Source organism: Carica papaya, chromosome 6 (genome assembly GCF_054855325.1).
Source record: "Carica papaya isolate Zhongbai chromosome 6, ASM5485532v1, whole genome shotgun sequence".
Classification (NCBI taxonomy): Eukaryota; Viridiplantae; Streptophyta; class Magnoliopsida; order Brassicales; family Caricaceae; genus Carica; species Carica papaya.
The window spans coordinates 37,288,342-37,306,620 of NC_142314.1; the positions used below are offsets into that span (position 1 = coordinate 37,288,342).

Genomic DNA, 18,279 nt, shown 5'->3' on the forward strand with positions numbered 1-18,279 from the left:
AATATTATTTTTGAATTATTATGAATTTATATTGATATAGTGGAAATTAAAAGTAATTATAAGACAAATTTATTTTAATATAAAAAGATTTACACATGGGAATGTAAGTATATATTTTTATATAAAAAAAAAAGAACACCTTTTTCTTTTGACAGGAAAAAAGAGAAACTTTTTTTTTTAACTTTTCTACCTACCAAAATCTTGGAACTTGTTTGCTAACAAGAGTCAATTTCTCTCTTTGAATGGGAACTCATAATAATCTTCACCATTGTTATCGCATCTATGATCTGTTCTCTCCCGCGGGCTGGTCATTTGTCTCTGGTATTATGTTTTTTTTTTTTTTTAATTTTTCTCTCTTTTATCATTTGTCTCTAGTATGATCTATTTTGATCTTTCGTTTCTGAGGTAATTTGTTCTGGGTAGTTCTTTGTTTCTTAAAAGTTTGCCACTTTGTTTCAAATATGGAGAGTGATCGTGTTGATTCCGAAGCTGGTTATTAGGGTTGTTTATCATTTCTTTGTTATATTTTACTTGCTAATTCTGGTTATTTGCTTCCCTAGATTTCAATTCTTTCTTGTTTTTCCCCTTGTGGAGTATGCTTTCCTTTTCATTAATTGTTCTGAATTCTGCCTAGTGGATGTAAATTTTAATGAAGTTTATTGGAAATTTGAGGAAATTCAGGCCACTGCATCAGCAATTTGTTTAAAATGAAGTTTATTGGCTTTGGTTTCATTCATAGAAGCTATAAATGTTTTTCAAATAATAAACTAGATAATTGTATTCAAGTTATGCAATCAGATATCCTGACCTGTGATGGTCTTAATTGGGGTTCACTAGCCACTAGATTTCTTCTATATATTCTAGTTGCTTGACTGATTGGAGTAGAAACAAAATCTGTATTGACGTAATTGCATGCAGAAGCATTTCGTTTCAATTGCGGGTAAATAAGAACATTTCACTTATGGACTGTCATTCCTACTTACGAAGGATCGCTAGTGTTCTTTTAAGAAGGATCACTTATTTTTCTGTTGATATCTTGAAATCCAGGAATATTTCTGTTGCCATATTTGTAACAACTTGGAGTTATATATTCATTATAGAATAAGAGAACATTTAGAGCTCTTTCTCCCTTATTGTCAGACTCTTATGTAGTTAGTCTTCTACTCTTAGTTCTATATTCTGTCTATTTATGAATACCCATCTACCAATTTCTTCGGTTTAATGACAAGATCAATACATAGTAATATTTTATTTTGTTCTTTTGTATGATATCAAGTATAGTGTTCTTTTTAGCCATCTATAATGAAAAGGAAGAAAAAAAAACTATCTCATTATCAACTTTGTCTTTCAGAACCCGTATTCCTTCATCTCTTTCCTTAAAGACAATCCTCCAAGACAAATATTTTCGTCTAGGAAGCATGGTTTTAAAAGAAAAAAAGAAAAAGAGTTACTACTCTTCATAAAAGAAATGCCAGTTATTTTCTATTTGACCCTTCAATTCCCCACAAAAATCTGATTTCACTTTACACAAACGAACTTGTTTAAGAGTACTTTCCTTGGTCATTAACTTAAGATTTTCCTCCATTGTTGGTGGCTTGTTTGCCTGAGATCCCATCAATGGGAATTTTCTCATGTGCGGCTAATCTTTGGCACATGAATTCCTTTTGCTTACGAAGTTACTTTGTCTGCGGCAAGTATATAATTTAATAACTGAGTTGTGTAGGTTTTGAGGTTCATTGTTGAGGCTATAGGGTGATTTCTATATTAGTTCATGTTTCTGCTGTTGTTAATCTGGCTTTACTGGTTATGTTCAGTGAAGCTGCACAAATTCTAGGAATGATATGGGACAGAGTTGTTTTGTCTATTGAGAGAGTGTATGAGATTTAGTTGTTCGGAAAGAACTATCTCAGTGAAGGAGGGCTAGTTGCCACAACAATTTTAAAAAAAACAGATGCCATAAATTATTGCTATCCAACTCACAATTGCTTCTTGTTCACTGGAATTGGCAAAATATTTGCCAAAGTTTCCAGTTCTTTGTTGCTCAGTAATTGAGCCTGTTGTTTTTCTTTTGATGTCTGTAGTTGAATCTTTGTTTGGTGATCCCATTGCTAGTCCGTGGTTGAGTTTGTTGATAGCGGCATTTTGTGAACTCGTCAAGTTATTACTTATTGTTTCATTGTTACTGATTTTATCGATGTTGGAAATTCTTTATTTACTTTAGGTTATTTGTAGTAAGATGAGAGCTTGTGTAGACTCTAGCTGCAGAGAGAATTGCAGCATAAGAGGATATATCCTATATGATCTTTTTTTTATGTAGTTAGTTCTTATTGTTGTAATTGATATCTCTATAAGCATTCTCAAAGTAATTCTTCGATTTAATAGTAAAAGTGATATCAATCCTCATAATTCAATCTATTCTTCAAGGGTGTTAAGATTTTCACTTAGGTTTGATATTTAATAATGAGTTTGATTTCTCTCCAGCAGAAAATTTTGATGGAGTACTGTTGATTGAATTTCTGGATATTATCCTCATCTTCCAAGAGTTTGGATTATCCCTAGTGATTAATCCTTCAATTAGAATTAACTGCTTTTGCCACATTAGCAATTTAGATGACGTAATAAAAGTCTTACATAGTTTAGAGGCTTCAATGACCAAAGAGGTTATGTATTTGTTATAGAATATGAGAGTATTTCTTATCTACACTTTTTCCATATGAGAATATTTCTCGTCATAGGTATTGTTATAAGTATCTGTGTAACAATTTCTTCGATGGCAAGAGCAACACATAGTAGTATTTGACTTTCTTCTTTTATAGCATATAGAGCCAGTTGTGCCGTTTAGTTATCTACAATGAAAAGGAAGAAAAAAGACCAATCCCATTATCACCTTTGTCTTTTGGGACCCATCTGCCCCTCATCTCTTTAGTCTTTCCTTCCAGCTGGTCTAAAGTTGATCTTGCCAAATACAAGTTTGGAAAAAGTAATTTAATTTTTCTTCGTAAAAATTTGATTCTGTTCTATTTAACTTTTAATTCCTCATAAAACTTCCATTTCGCAAGAAAAACGCAACCCTAGTAGAGAGAGTGACAGAAAATGACATATTTTAGAGTACTTTTGCTAGTCATCAACTTCAGGTTTAATTTCACAAGTGTTGGCCCTTTGTTTGCCTGAAGCCTCGTAATGGGAAGTTAACCAATGTGCTTGCTAGTTGTTGGTGCATGAAATCCTTCCATAGGTTGCTAGGTCTGGCACATGAATCCCATGCTCAGGCACAGCTCATTTGCAGTTAATGTTTTCTACTTATTGGGTCAACTTGATGTCCTCAGTTTTTGTCTGTTTTCTGAGTAGGTCACAAGAGATTACACTGTAAAATCAAATTTTAACAAAATTTTTTGTTTTGTAATTCAGTATCAATCATAATCTTGGAAAAAAATTCTACTTGCGTACGCTAATAAAAAAAAGACAAAGGATCAAAACCATCTAAAACCTAGAAAGACTAAGGATCATAAGAACTTGTCAATTATCTATCCCTGGATAACTAATGAAGTTATACTAAATATATATTTATATATTAGTTTATTGATTATACAATAAGTATATATAATTTAGGTTTAAAAAGTTTAACGCTCTACTTGTTAGTATGTATATTTATTGTTTGCGTTCTAAATTACTTTGTGATATTTAAGTGTTTTGGAGTTTACGATTTTGAGGGAGAGACAAAATACACCGTAACTTTTAGTTGAATCAATGTCGACATTATGTTAATTAATCTATCAGTTGAATAAACGATGTCTATTAGTTGGACCAAACACACAAGCTTGTTTTTAATGCTCTGCTCTTTTTCTTTTTTTTTTTAAGATAGGTTTTCAATGAAAAAGTTTTATTACATTGAGCATGCATGTCTTGTTTTATTACGTCAAGCAAAAATGTAGGTGCAAAGTTCTATTACGTCAAATATGTCTTATTTATTTGTAAGAAAAATATAAAGCGTTATAGAATAAAATATGTTTGTTGGATATAAAGATAGAGTTCTCATTAATGTTTATGGACGATTACATATAGTTTATTTATTTTATCTTATTACTAATCACCATATATATGTAAACATATATACGATAGGCAAAGAAAAAAGATGACTAGATTATATATATAGATATAATATCATAAACTCCAGCAATCTCTATGATCTGTTTGGCTTATCAGACCACGGTAGGTGGTCCTTGATCCGGCTTCCCGTCTCCATTATCCTTGTCCTTTCCATTGTATTCATCCTTTGTTTTCTCATCTGTATGTATTGAAAATTTAAAGTAATAATAATTAGTTATCCAAACAAACCCAAGATAACCACAATATATATCTATATATATATATACACACACACATATATATATATTAAGCAAAAAGGCTTATTACAACTTACAGTGGTTCCTCATATGTTTCTGGAGCATCTTCAACTTCAATTCAACAAAGGCAGCAAGCTTTTTTCGTAATTAACAACATAAACATATATAAATATTAATCAAAGAGTTAGATATATCAAGCAGAAGACGAAACAGAAACGGATCTATACATGTATATGTATGTAGATCTAATATTTTATTAGTCTATATATATATATATATATATATATATACCAGGTCGAGATTCATGATGGTATTTTCAATTTCTCTCTGTCTCGATGCAGAATTAGGTTGACGTTGGATCCTGCCGTTACCCTTAAAAGCAAAAATGAAAAACACTAGATGATTACTTTAATATGTTGATCTGATATATATATATAAGAGATGTGGAGAGAGAGAGAGAGAGAGAGAGAGATTATGTACCTTCTGATGAGGGTTTTGTTCTTTTGGGGGTTGTCTGTTTGCCATTGTTTGATATGTTGGTTGGTATTGTGGATCTTGTTTGCATAGGTTGGGGGTGTATGTATGCATATATATAGGTGTACATGTAAGTATGAACATATCCTTGGGTATCTAGAGCGTATCTGGGATACATCTATGATATCTGAAAAGTAATTTAATGGGGTGAAAGATTATCTCAAAAAAAAAAAAATTGGGTGAAAGAAGAGGATTACAGCTAGATTTAACAAAACATTTGAAGCTTATAAAAAAAATAGTTATGTTTGTGTATAGATTTAGAACTATTTAATGATATACCACATAAAGGTAGATTCAATTATTAAAAAGGATATGCTCTCTATTTTTCAAAATTTACTATATATGTGATTAAAATATTTTTAAGTAAATATAATGTATTTTCTGAAATAAATTTTAGAAATACTAGATTACCTATATTTATTTGTGCCTTCTAGAAGAAAATTATCATATTTTCATTATTATTTTTATATTTTAAAAAATATATTAAAGTTTATTTAATAATAAAACATTAAATTTGAATTATTATGAATGACATATATTTTTCTTTTAATAGGAAAAAAGAAAAAAAATTAACTTCTATTACCAAAAAACTCGTTTCTTCCTTTTAATGGAAACTCATAATCATCTTCGCCATGTTACTGCATCTATGATCTGTTCTCTCTTGCAGGCTGGTTACTGATACAATTTGCGTCTTCTATGGTCTTCAGCCTTTCTTACTTGTCTTTGGTATTGTTTTTTTTTTTAAAAATCTCTCTTTTTTCCATCTGTTATATTTTTAGTGTCCTTTTCTGATTTTGATTTTTCATTTCTGAGGTTATTTGTTCCTGGGTAGTTCTTTGTTTCATAAAAATTTGTCACTTTGTTTCAAATATGGAGAGTGATCGTGTTGATTCCGAAGCTGGTAATTAGGGTTGTTTATCATTTCTTTGTTATATTTTACTTGCTAATTCTGGTTATTTGCTTCCCTAGATTTCAGTTCTTTCATGTTTTTCCCCTTAAGGTTTTTCCCTTTGTGGAGTATGCTTTCCTTTTCATTAATTGTTCTGAATTCTGCCTAGTGGATGTAAATTTTGAATGAAGTTTATTGGAAATTTGAGGAAATTCTGGACACTGCATCAACAATTTGTTTAAAAGAATTTTCATGAGATGGCTTTGTTTTCGTTCGTAGAAGCTAGAAATGCTTTGCAAATAGTAAACTAGATAATTGAATTCAAGTTTATGCAATCAGATATCCTGACATGTGATGGTCTTAATTGGGGTTCATTAACCACTAGGTTTCTTCTATATATTCTAATTGCTTGACTGATTGAAGTAGAAACAAATTCTGGATTCACATAATTGCATGCAGAAGCATTTTGTTTCAATTGCGGGTAGTTATGAACGTCATTTGCCTGATGGCCTGTTTTCCTTATCAAGATCACTGATGTTCTTTTTAATATTTTTCTAGTTCCGTCTTTGCTTATTTTTGAAATGTTGAGATCATGGAATCCAGGAATATTGCTGTTGCCACAGTTATAGCAACTTGGAATTATATATTCGTTATAGAATAAGAGAATATTTATACCGCTTTCTCCCTTATTGTCAGATTCTTATGTGGTTAGTCTTCTACTCTTAGTCCATATTCTGTCTACTTATGAATACCAATCTACCAATATCTTCGGTTTACTGACAAGATCAATACATAATAATATTTTACTTTGATCTTTTGTATGGTATCAAGTATAGTGTTCTTTGTAGCCATCTACAATGAAAAGGAAAAAAGTGAAAACTATCTCCTTATCAACTTTGTCTTTCTATATCCATATTCCTTCATCTCTTTCCTTCAAGGCAATCCTCCAAGACAAAAAAGTTTTTTTTCTAAAAAGCATGGTTTAAAAGAAGAAAAAAAAGCAGAATTACTATTCTTCATAAAAGAAATGCCAGTTATTGTCTATTTGACCCTTCAATTCCCCACAAAAATCTGATTTCGCTTTACACAAACGAACTTGTTTAAGAGTACTTTCCTTGATCATTAACTTAAGATTTTCCTCAACTGTTGGTGGCTTGTTTGCCTGAGATCCCATCAATAGGAGTTTTCTCATGTGCGGCTAATCTTTGGCACATGAATCCCCTGTGCTGATGAAGTTACTTTGTCTGTGGAAAGTATATAATTAATGACTGAGTTGTGTAGGTTTTGAGGCTCATTGTTGAGGTTATAGGGTGATTTCTATATTTCTTCATGTTTCTGCTGTTGTTATTCTGGTTTTAGTGGTTATGTTAAGCAACACGAATTCTACGAATGATATGGGACAGAGTTGTTTTGTATATTCAGAGAGTTTATGAGATGTAGTTGTTTGGAAAGAACAAAAAAGCGAAAAGCTTGTTCATTAATTATAAACTGCTCTTAGTGTTTGTTGCTAAGTGGACGGAAGTTTAATTACAACCAAAGTAGTCTGTGAAAATTTGGGAATAACCTTTAAAAGTTCTTGCTCAGGAAGAGTGAGGACTAGTTGCTCTAGGCATAAGTATGTAATAAGTTGTGAAAGATAGTGAGGGAGGGCTAGTTGCCACAACAATTTTAAAAAAACATGTGCCATAAATTGTTGCTATCCAACTAACAATTGCTTCTTGTTCACTGGAATTGGCAAAATATTTCTGCCACAGTTTCCAGTTCTTTGTTGCTCATTAATTGAGCCCATTGTTTTTCTTTTGATATATGTAGTTGAATTTTTTTTGGTGATCTCATTGCAAGTTGGTGGTTGAGTTTGTTGATGGTGGCAGTTTGTGAACTCATCAAGTTATTACTTATTGTTTCATTGTTACTGATTTTATCGATGTTGGAAATTCTTTATTTACTGTAGGTTATTTGTAATAAGCTGAGAGCTTGTGTAGACTTTAGCTTCAGGGAGAATGTTGCAGCAGAAGAGGATATATGCTAGATGATCTTTTTCTTATGTAGTTAGTTCTTATTGTTGTAATTGATATCTCTATAAGCACTCACAAAATAATTTTTTGATTTAATAGGTAATATCAATCCTCATAATTCAATCTGTTCTTCAAGAGTGTCAAGATTTTCACTTATCTTTGATATTTAATAATGAGTTTGATTTCTCTCCAGTAGAAAATTTTGATGGAGTATTGTTGATTGAATTTCTGGATATTATCCTGATAATCCAAGAGTTTGGCTTATCCCTAGTGATTAATCCTTCAATTACAATTAACTTTTTTGCCATATTAGCAATATAAAGGACATAATAAAAGTCTTACATAGTTTAGAGGCTTCAATTACCAAAGAGGTTATATATTTGCTATAGAGTATGATAATATATCTTATCTACACTTTTTCCGTATGAGAATATTTCTTCGTCATAGGTATTGTTATAAGTATCCATGTAGCAATTTCTTCGATGGCAAGAGCAACCCATGGTAATATTTGACTTTCTTCTGTTATAGCATATAGAGCCAGTTGTGCCTTTTAGTTATCCATCTACCAATCCCATTATCACCTTTGTCTTTTGGGACCCATCTGTCCCTCATCTCTTTAGTCTGTCCTTCCAGCCGGTGTAAAATTGATCTTGCAAAAAAGTACTTAATATCTAATTTTTCTTCATAAAAAATTTGATTCTGTTCTATTTAACCTTTAATTCCCCAGAAAAATTCCATTTCGCAAGAAAAACTCAACCCTAGTAGAGAGTGACAAAAAATGGCACGTTTTAGAGTACTTTTGCAAGTTATCTACTTCAGGTTTAACTTCACTAGTGTTGGCCCCTTGTTTGCCCGAAGTCTCGTAATGAGAAGTTGACCAATGTGCTTGTTAGTTGTTGGTGCATGAAATCCTTCCATATGTCGCTAGGTCTGGCACATGAATCCCATGCTCAGGCACAGTTCATTTGCAGTTAATGTTTTCTACTTATTGAGTCAACTTGATGTCCTCAGTTTTTTCTGTTTTCTGAATAGGTTGTAAGTGCTTACACTGTAAAATCAAATTTTAACAAATTTTTTGTTTTTTAATTCAGTATCAATCATAATCTTGGAAGAAAAAAATTGTACTTATGTACACCAGTAAAAAAAACCAAGGATCAAAACCATCTAAAACCTTGAAAGACCCATAAGAACTCATTGATTATCTATCACTGGATAACTAATGAAGTTATACTAAATATATATTTATGCATTACTTTATTGATTATACAATAGGTATATATAGCTTTGGTTTTAAAAGTTCAACGCTCTGCGTGTAAGTATGTATATGTATTTTTTGACTTCTAAATTACTTCGTAATGTTTAAGTGTCTTGGAGTTTAAGATTGGGAGAGAGATACATTGTAGTTTTTAGTTGAATCAATGTCCACATGATGTTAATTAATCTATTAGTTGAATAAATGGTATCTATTGGTTGGATCAAACAGACAAGCTTGTTTTTAATGCTTCACTCTTCTTCTTTTCGAAGTATAGATGCAAAAGTTTTATTACGTTGAGCATGCATGTCTTATTTTATTACGTCGAGCAAAAATATTGGTGCAAAGTTTTATTACGTCGAGCATGTCTTATTTATCTGTATGAAAGATATAAAGCGATATAGAAAAAAAAAAATGTCTGCTTGATATAAAGATAGACTTTTCATTAATGTTTTTGGGCAACTAAATATAGTTTATTTATTTTATCGATTAATAAGCACCATACATATATATGATAGGCAAAGAAAAAAGACAATTAGATTACATATATAATATCATAAACTCCAGCAATCTCTAAGATCTGTTTGGCTGATCAGACAATGGCAGGTGGCCCTTGATCTTGATCCGGCTTCCCATCTCCATTATCCTTGTCCTTACCTTGGTATTCATCCTTTGTTTTCTCACCTGTGTGCATTGAAAATTTAAAGTAATAATAATTAGTTATCCATACAAACAGAAAATAACCACATAATATGTGTGTGGGTGTGTGTGTGTGTGTGTTTATATATTAACTAGCTCAGCAAAACGTACTTATTACAACTTACAGAAATTCTTCCGAAGTTGCTGGACAGTCCTTAACATCAATTCTAGTCGGGTAGCAACCTTTTCCATAATTAACAACAAAAACATATATAAATATTAGTCAAGGAGTTAGATATAACCAGTAGAAATCGAAACAGAAGTGGATCTATACATGTGTATATATATATCTCCGATATTTTATTAGTTTATATATACATATACCAGGTCGAGCCTCATGATAGTATTCTCGATTTCCCTCCGTCTTGATGCAGAATTAGCTTGACGTTGGATCCTGTCATTACCCTTAAAGGCAAAAATGAAAAACTGTAAGATGATTACTCCAATATGTCGATCTGATATAATACAGATATATAAGAGATGGAGAGAGAGAGAGAGAGAGAGAGATTTTCCACCTTCTGATGAGGGTTTGTGTCTTTTGGGGGTTGCCTGCTTACCATTGTTTGATATGTAGGTTGGTATATGGTGGAAGTTGTTTGGATAGTTTAGGGGGTGTATGTATGTGTATATATATAGGTGTGTTTGTATGCATGAACATGTTTAGAGTGTATCTAGGATACATCCATTATATCTGGCAAGTAATTTAATAGGGTGAAAGAAAAGGATTACAGGTAGATTTAGCAAAACAAGGTTTGAAGCTTATAGAAAGAAATAATTATTTTTGTGTATACATTTATAACTACTTTAATGCTATACCACATAAGGATAGATGCATTTATTAAAAAAGATATACTCTATATTTATCAAAATTTACCATATATGTAAGTAAAATTTTTTTTAAGTAAACATAACGTATTTTCTGAAATTAATTTTAAAAATACTTAGTTACTCATATTTATTTATATGTTCTAGAAAAATATTACCATATTTTCATTATTAATTTTGTGTTTTAAAAAATATAATATAAAGTTTATTTAATAATAAAACATTAAATTTAAATTATTATGAACATTTATTGATATGGTCAAAATTATAAGTAATTATAAGACTAATTTATTTTAATGTAAAAATGTTTATACATGTAATATGAATGTAAATAATTCTTTTGTCTTAAAAAAAAAAAGAAAAATAATTTTTTTCTTCTGACAGAAAAAAAAATTAAACTTCTTCTACCTACCAAAATCTTGAACTTGTTTGCTGCCAAAAACTCATTTCTCCCTTTGAATAGAAACTCATAATCATCTTCACATTATTACTGCATTTATGATCTGTTCTCTTGCGGGCTGCTTATTGGTAGGATTTGCTTCTTCTATGGTCTGCAGCCTTTCTCACTTGTCTCGAGTATTGTGTTTTTCTTTTTAATTTTTCTCTCTTTTCCATCTTTTACCTTTTTGATGTCCTTTTCTGAATTTAATTATTCATTTCTGAGGTAATTTTTTCCTGAGTAGTTCTTTGTTCCATAAAAGTTTGCGACTTTGTTTTATCATGTTGATTATGAAGCTGGTGATTAGGGTTGTTTATCATTTCGTTGTTATATTTTACTTGCTAATTCTGCTTATTGCTTCCCTAGATTTCAATTCTATCATGTCTTTTCCCTTAAGGATTTCTTTCCATTGTGGAGTATGCTTTCCTTTTCGTGAATTGTTCTGAGTTCTGACTAGTGGATGTAAATTGTGATTGAACTTAATTGGAAATTTGAGGAAATTCAGGCCACTACATCAGCAATTTGTTTAAAATGAAATTTTCAGTCATTGGCTTTTTTTTTTCATATGTAGAACCTAGAAATGTTCTTCAAATAGTAAACAATATAGTTGCATTCAAGTTTTTGCAATCAGATATCCTGACCTGTGATGATCTTAATTGGGGTTCAGTAACCACTACAGTTCTTCTATATATCCTAATTGCATGACTGATTGGAATAGAAAGAAATTCTGAATTAAATAATTGCATGCAGACGCATTTCCTTTCAATTGCGAGTAGTTAAGAACGTCATTTGGCTGATGGCCTGTTACTCCTTATTAAGAAGGATCACCGGTGTTCCTTTTAATATTTTTCTAAATTCTATCTTTGCTTATTTTTTAATGTTGATATCTTGGAATCCATGAATATCTCTGTTCCCATATTTATAACAACTTGGAATTATATATTCATTATAGGATAAGGGAATATTAATCGTGCTTTCTCCCTTATTATCAGATTCTTATGTAGTTAGTCTTCTACTCTTAGTTCTATATTCTGTCTATTTAGGAATACCTATCTACCAATTTCTTTGTTTTAAATGATAAGACTAATACATAGTCATATTTTACTTTGTTCTTTTATATGGTACCAAAGTATAGTGTGCTGTCTGGCCATCGACAATGAGAAGGAAGAAAGAAAAAACTATCTCATTATCAAATTTGTCTTTCGAAGCCCATATTCCTTCATTCCTTTCTTTTGAGGCAATCCTCCAAAACAAAAATTTGTTCTTGTAAAAAACATGGTTTAAAACCAAAAAGAGTTACTATTCTTCATAAAAGAAATTCCAGTACTTTTCTATTTTACCCTTCAATTCCCTGCAAAGATCTGATTTCGTTTTCCACAAACGGACCTGTTTAAGATTACTTTCCTTGATCATTAACTTAAGATTTTCCTCCACTGTTGGTGGCTTGTTTGCCTGAGGTCCTGTCAATGTAGTTAGTTCTATATGATCTTTTTCTTATGTAGTTAGTTCTTATTGTTGTAATTGGTATCTCTATAAGCACTCTCAAAGTAATTCTTCGATTTAATAGTAAAAGTAATATCAATCCTCATAATTCAATCTATTCTTCAAGAGTGTTAAGATTTTCACTTACCTTTGATATTTAATAATGAGTTTGACTTCTTTCCAGCAGAAAATTTTGATGGAGTATTGTTGATTGAATTTCTGGATGTTATCCTGATCTTTCAAGAGTTTGGATTATCCATAGTGATTAATCCTTCAATAAAAATTAATTTTTTTTGCCACATTAGCAATATAGATGACATAATAAAAGTCTTGCATAGTTTAGAGGCTTCAATTACCAAAGAGATTATGTATTTGGTATAGAATATGAGAATATTTCTTTACAGTTTTTCCATAGAGAATATTTCTTTGTTACAGGTATTGTTATAAGTATCCATGTAACAATTTTTCCGATGGCAAGAGCAACACATGGTAATATTTGACTTTCTTCTTTTATAGCATATAGAGCCAGGTGTGCTTTTTAGTTATCTACAACTAATAGGAATAAAAAAAAAAACGATCCCATGATCGTTTATCTTTTGGAACCCATCTATCCCTCATCTGTTTAGTCTTTTCTTCCTGCCAGTCGAAAATTGATCTTGCAAAATACAAGGTTGCAAAAAAGTAATGGTCCAATTTTTTTTCATAAAAATTTTGTTCTGTTTTATTTAACCTTTAATTCCCAGAATATTCCATTTCGCAAGAAAACCTCAACCCTAGTAGGGAGGGTGACAGAAAATGACATGCTTTAGAGTACTTTTGCTAGTCATCAACTTGAGGTTTAACTTCACTAATGCTGGCCCTTTGTTTGCCTGAGGTTTTGTAATGTGAAGTTGACCACTGTTGTTAGTTGGTGCATGAAATCCTTCCACGTCTCCCGGTCTGGCGCATGAATCCCATGCTCAGGGCATAGTTCATTTGCAGTTAATGTTTTCTAGTTATTGGATCAACTTGATGTCCTCAGTTTTTTTCTGTTTTCTGAGTAGGTCATAAAAGTATACCCTGTAAAATCAAACTTTAACAAAATAAAAAGACAAATTATAGGCCCATAACCATAGAACGCTGCCCTAGTTGAGATGCATAGGTTTATCCCACACACTATTGGGATGCCATCATTTCTAGCATAGAATCTCCTAGCGAAATGAGAAATTTCCTACCTACAAGTGCTGTTTGCTTTTGTTTGGCTTCAATTACCTTTATTATGTTTCAGACCTGCCCCTGAATTATTTAACCAACTAAAGTTGAGGTTCAGTTGGAATCCATCTAATCCAGTACGTTTTGACCATTAAGATCCTTGTTTTTAATAGATAGCTTACTAAATTGACAATTTTCTTTTACGGCCCAGGGCTCACATACAACTCTACCAACATATTTCTGTAGGTTTTTCAGTTCCTTTGTTGAGGCTACAGTGGTTGCTTCATTCATGCACGTATCTGCTAAGCTCATTTGATTTTGGTGCTTTTTTTGGTTCAGTGAAGCAACATGAGTTCATTTGATCTTCCCTTGTCTGCAAAAACAAAGAAATAAAAAGTTTTTGATAAGTTGAGAACCAACCTTGGACGTGTTTTTTGGAGTAGAAGGTTTGATTTTTTTTGGAAGGAAAAAGAATCGAAGGCTAGTTACCTGTAAAGACATTTGTGATAAATTGTGAACCACTTTTCGAGCTTATTGCTCAGAGAGCATGATGGTTAGCTGGTCGCTAAATGAGATCGTGATAAATTGTGAAAGACTAGGAGTGAGGCTAGTTATCAACCAAGAAAAAAAAAACAATGTATGGATAAGTTGTTGCTAAAGTCTGCATTGTTAGTAGTTGCTTCTTGTTTACAGTTGCTTAATGGAAAGTAGCTCTTCATTTGAGGCTGTCCGCTCGTTCATTTGATATGCTGTTCAAGTCTTTGCTCATTGACCTCATTGGAAGTTCTTAGTTGGTCTGTTAATAATGCCAGTTCGTTGAACTTGCAAAGTTATAAGTTGTTACAATTGTTGTCATGGACTTCTGTTTCTCTGGAGTTTAAGTTTCTTATGAGCTTATATTGTGTAGCGATATGAGATTCAGCTTGAAGCGAAAGTTGAGAACATGAGATATTCTCTAGTCTTTTCCAATTAGTTTGCTTTTTATCTAGTTAGTTTCTTTTTTTGTCACTGGTATCTCTACAGACAGTTTAATAATACAAGTAATACCATGATGATATCTCGATCAATTATTCAAGAGCATTAAAAATTTTCACTTACACCTAATATGTAAATAATGAGTTTGTAGTCTCGAGTAAAAAAAATTTAATGGATTGTTTATGGTTGATTTACCGGATAAGATCCTGACACTTAGTGAGTTAGAAATTTTCCCAAGTGATTAATTCCTCAATATAATTTGTTCCATATTTGCAACTTTTATGATGTCATGGAGTAGTAAGTTCAATTTAATTTAGAAGATCATGGCAGTTTTGGGTCCTGCTCAATGATTAGTCGTTCAATACATAATTAAATCTTTGCCATGTTAGCGACATTATTGATGTTACAAAAGTCAAAAGGAGTATTGAGAGTTCAATTATTGAAGAGTAATGTTAGTTCAGGATATTATATGGAATGTTGTTATGAGAAATATAGAATTAGTAGTGAGACTTCCTTCCGTTTGAGTTCAGATCCATACTTAGGAAAAATGAAGCGATGCATTTTTGGAACAATGAATTATTTTGTGGAATTTATTTAGAAATATTTGTTCATACTTGATTTAAATGAAGAAACGTGAGAATTCGGAACATATAGCCAAGAAGAAGCAAAAGAGCCTATCTTGCTCATTCTTCTACCCATCTTCTGGGTCATTAAGAGGGAGGAATAAGATAGCATTTGACGGCGTTTGTTCCTCTTTCCTATATTCTCTTATAGTTTTTTTGTTCAACTACTGTCCTTTTTTCTTTCAGGAAGACTTGGGGAACGTGCTTGATGTAATGAATCGCTGAATATGTAAGATGCATGGACTTCCTACTATTTACAGCAAAAATTGGTTCATTTAAAAGAGTCGGAAATTAGAAAGTTTTCCTTTTGTATAATTACATAACAAAGAATACTCAGCAAATGGTATTCAACAACAAATGAGACACTCGAGGAACTACAAGGTACCTTCCGAGGCTCAAAGAATGCTGCCTTATTGACGCACTAAATCTCTGATGCTTTTTTTATGATGATCATTGTGTAGATGCCAAATCCATATTTTATGCATTGGGTTATTGCAAACCATGAAATTCAGGTTTTACTTTGCATGTTCTTCATCTTCTCTGCTGTTTGTTCTACGTAGAATATGGGTATCTTTTGCTGCCTATTGGATTTATAGTATTTTAACTTCTGTCCTCTTGTTCCGTAACCGTTTATCTATAAAATCTTTTGTATTTTAAAAAGAACTGTAGGGTTCTTTTCATAGAAAATGAACTTGAGAGTGTAAGGCTTGAATTATGTTATGTGTTCGTGTTTTTTCACGTGTTGTGATTTAATTGAATTTCAAAAAATATTTAAAAATATCGTTGTTCTTTTCAGCATGGAAATCCATTTGCAAATGAATTCTTTATTCAATGAAATGAGGTTTTATTATTCATTTGTTCCTATCAAAGCCTTACAGGCAAGAATTAGGTCAACTCTGAAAATTTTTGAGAGGATACTCAGATCGGTCTCTTTCTTGTATCATTCGTTTGTGTTTGAATTGTCTTAGATATCCTGTATCACAGGTAAGTTTATCCCGTCTGTGATCTATTGTTCTTGCTTCTGGTAGCAGATTCATGTGCACACACATCCTCTATTTGTTTGGGTAGAAAGAAAACGATTTTTTCATTGATGTTACTGAGGATTACATTATTCATTGTCTGATACGACTTGACTGGAGCATAATACGACTTGACTGGGACATAAGGAAAAGGAAAAGACATAAACGAAACTCTAAACCAGCAAAAATGAAAACAGATTAAACCCTAATCCATCTGTGGATCTTTTTCTTTGTCTATCCCTGACAAAGGTTCTAACTTGCATTCATGCAGATGAGGAGCTTCCGGTTCCTGGATCTTGATTGCCATCTTTCGAGTGATCTCCATTTCCTGGACAAACCTTTGATGCCTGCTTGGCAGCTGCAAATTGGAATCATACAAACAGAGTTAGGTCCTTTAACTTCTTTTTTCGAGAAAAAAATTTAGTTAAATTTATGAAATCCATGCAGTATGCTAGATCTTGTTATTAAACGAGAGTCTATTCACCTTGCTTCCTCTCGTCCCTCTTAATCTGTTGGTAAGTCCTGAGGTAAATGTTTATTACCTCCGCAGCCTATAGGTAGAAAAATCAGTAAAAGATAGTGAATCCGATAAGACAAGATGAGCAGGAAAAACAAGTTAGTGAAGTAGGTCTAAGTTTACGAATATATATGGACATATTACCATCCTTGTTTTGTCCAAGTTTTGTTCCTCTAGGCGCCTTATCTCACGCTCCATTCTCTCTATATATGGCTGAAAACCACAAAAGGAAAAAGGGTCAGTATTTTCTTTTCATGTGTGTTCATATGTACATAGATATACATACATACACATACATATACATATCATATATTAGTACAGAAAGCAAGACAAAGAGAGACTCTGCAACCTGATGCTCCTGTGGCTCCTTTGATGATTTGCCTGCCATTGTTTCTGGGGAGAAGAAGAGAGAATGGCTATACTGCTAATGGATGGTTTAGTGGTGGGGTGGTTTGGTGGGTGTCTATGCATGCTTATATATGCTTGACTGTATGTATAGTATATGGAAAAACATTAGATGTGCCAAAATTGGAAAGAAAGTTTGCAAAAACAGATTGAATACTCCTGGAGGAAAAATTACAGGTTACTCACAGTTGTATCCCAAGAGGATTTCATCCAAGTCCAAGGTACAATGAGTTGTATGGTTTTGTTTGGTGGATTTACCTTGTAAGTTTTTTATATTGATTGCTATATATTTAACTTTGATTTAAATTCTGCAAGTTTTTTGTGATAATTCAGTGTATATGATCTGCTTTTCTTTGGTTATTTTATATAAAATCATTAGTTTTTTACTATAATTTCTAGAAATCTTCTTGTTTTTGTGTTTTTACCAACATAGCAAATGTGTATTCTGCATTATTATATTCCCCAGATTAACTACATGCAGACAATCTGCCATTGAAATTTTTTGGAAACAGATTGACAGAGGTGGAGAAAATAGGGTAAGAAAATTAATTTTAATGTATTTTAAAATTTCACAATTTTGTAAAGAAGAAGTATATAGAAGTTTTGAATTAAAAATATTTCAAAAATGGGTGTATTTTATTTTAATTTTTGAAATTTTGGAATATTTTTTTTATGTGATATAGAAGCATATAGTAATTTAAAATATACTTGACATAAATATGAAAGTGCATTAAATTTAAAAATTATGATCCCTCATTTTTATTTTTCTACTACTATATATTTTCATACAGAAGGAAATATGAAATTAAATAATTAAAACTAAAAATATAATATTATTGGGAAAATTTTGATTAAAAAAATAAATTTGTCAGACCATATTTATATACAAAAATATGCAATTATAAGGAAAAAAGAATTATCAATTCAAACTTAATAATAAATCTTCATATGATACAAATTTATTTACTGCCATGAAGAACCCTAAGAAGTTCTTGTGATAACTTTTTAATATTTCATAGCAGTACAGAAATTTTCGTATGGTAATAACTTAATAATGTGAAGTTATTAAAT

At 31.5% G+C, this 18,279-nt stretch overlaps 2 long non-coding RNA genes across 2 annotated transcripts; one reads left to right on the forward strand and one right to left on the reverse strand.

The window, feature by feature from the left end:
* The first annotated feature begins 139 nt into the window (after positions 1 to 139).
* Positions 140 to 17,514, forward strand: LOC110824902 (uncharacterized). The gene is made up of 3 exons (XR_015821340.1): positions 140 to 321; positions 15,454 to 15,648; positions 16,558 to 17,514. It is a non-coding gene; the product is annotated as an uncharacterized LOC110824902 (long non-coding RNA).
* Positions 4,170 to 4,896, reverse strand: LOC110810080 (uncharacterized). Its single transcript, XR_015821339.1, has 4 exons — positions 4,824 to 4,896; positions 4,635 to 4,715; positions 4,421 to 4,478; positions 4,170 to 4,285 (listed from the first exon to the last, which is right to left on the reverse strand). It is a non-coding gene; the product is annotated as an uncharacterized LOC110810080 (long non-coding RNA).
* Positions 17,515 to 18,279: the final 765 nt, after the last annotated feature.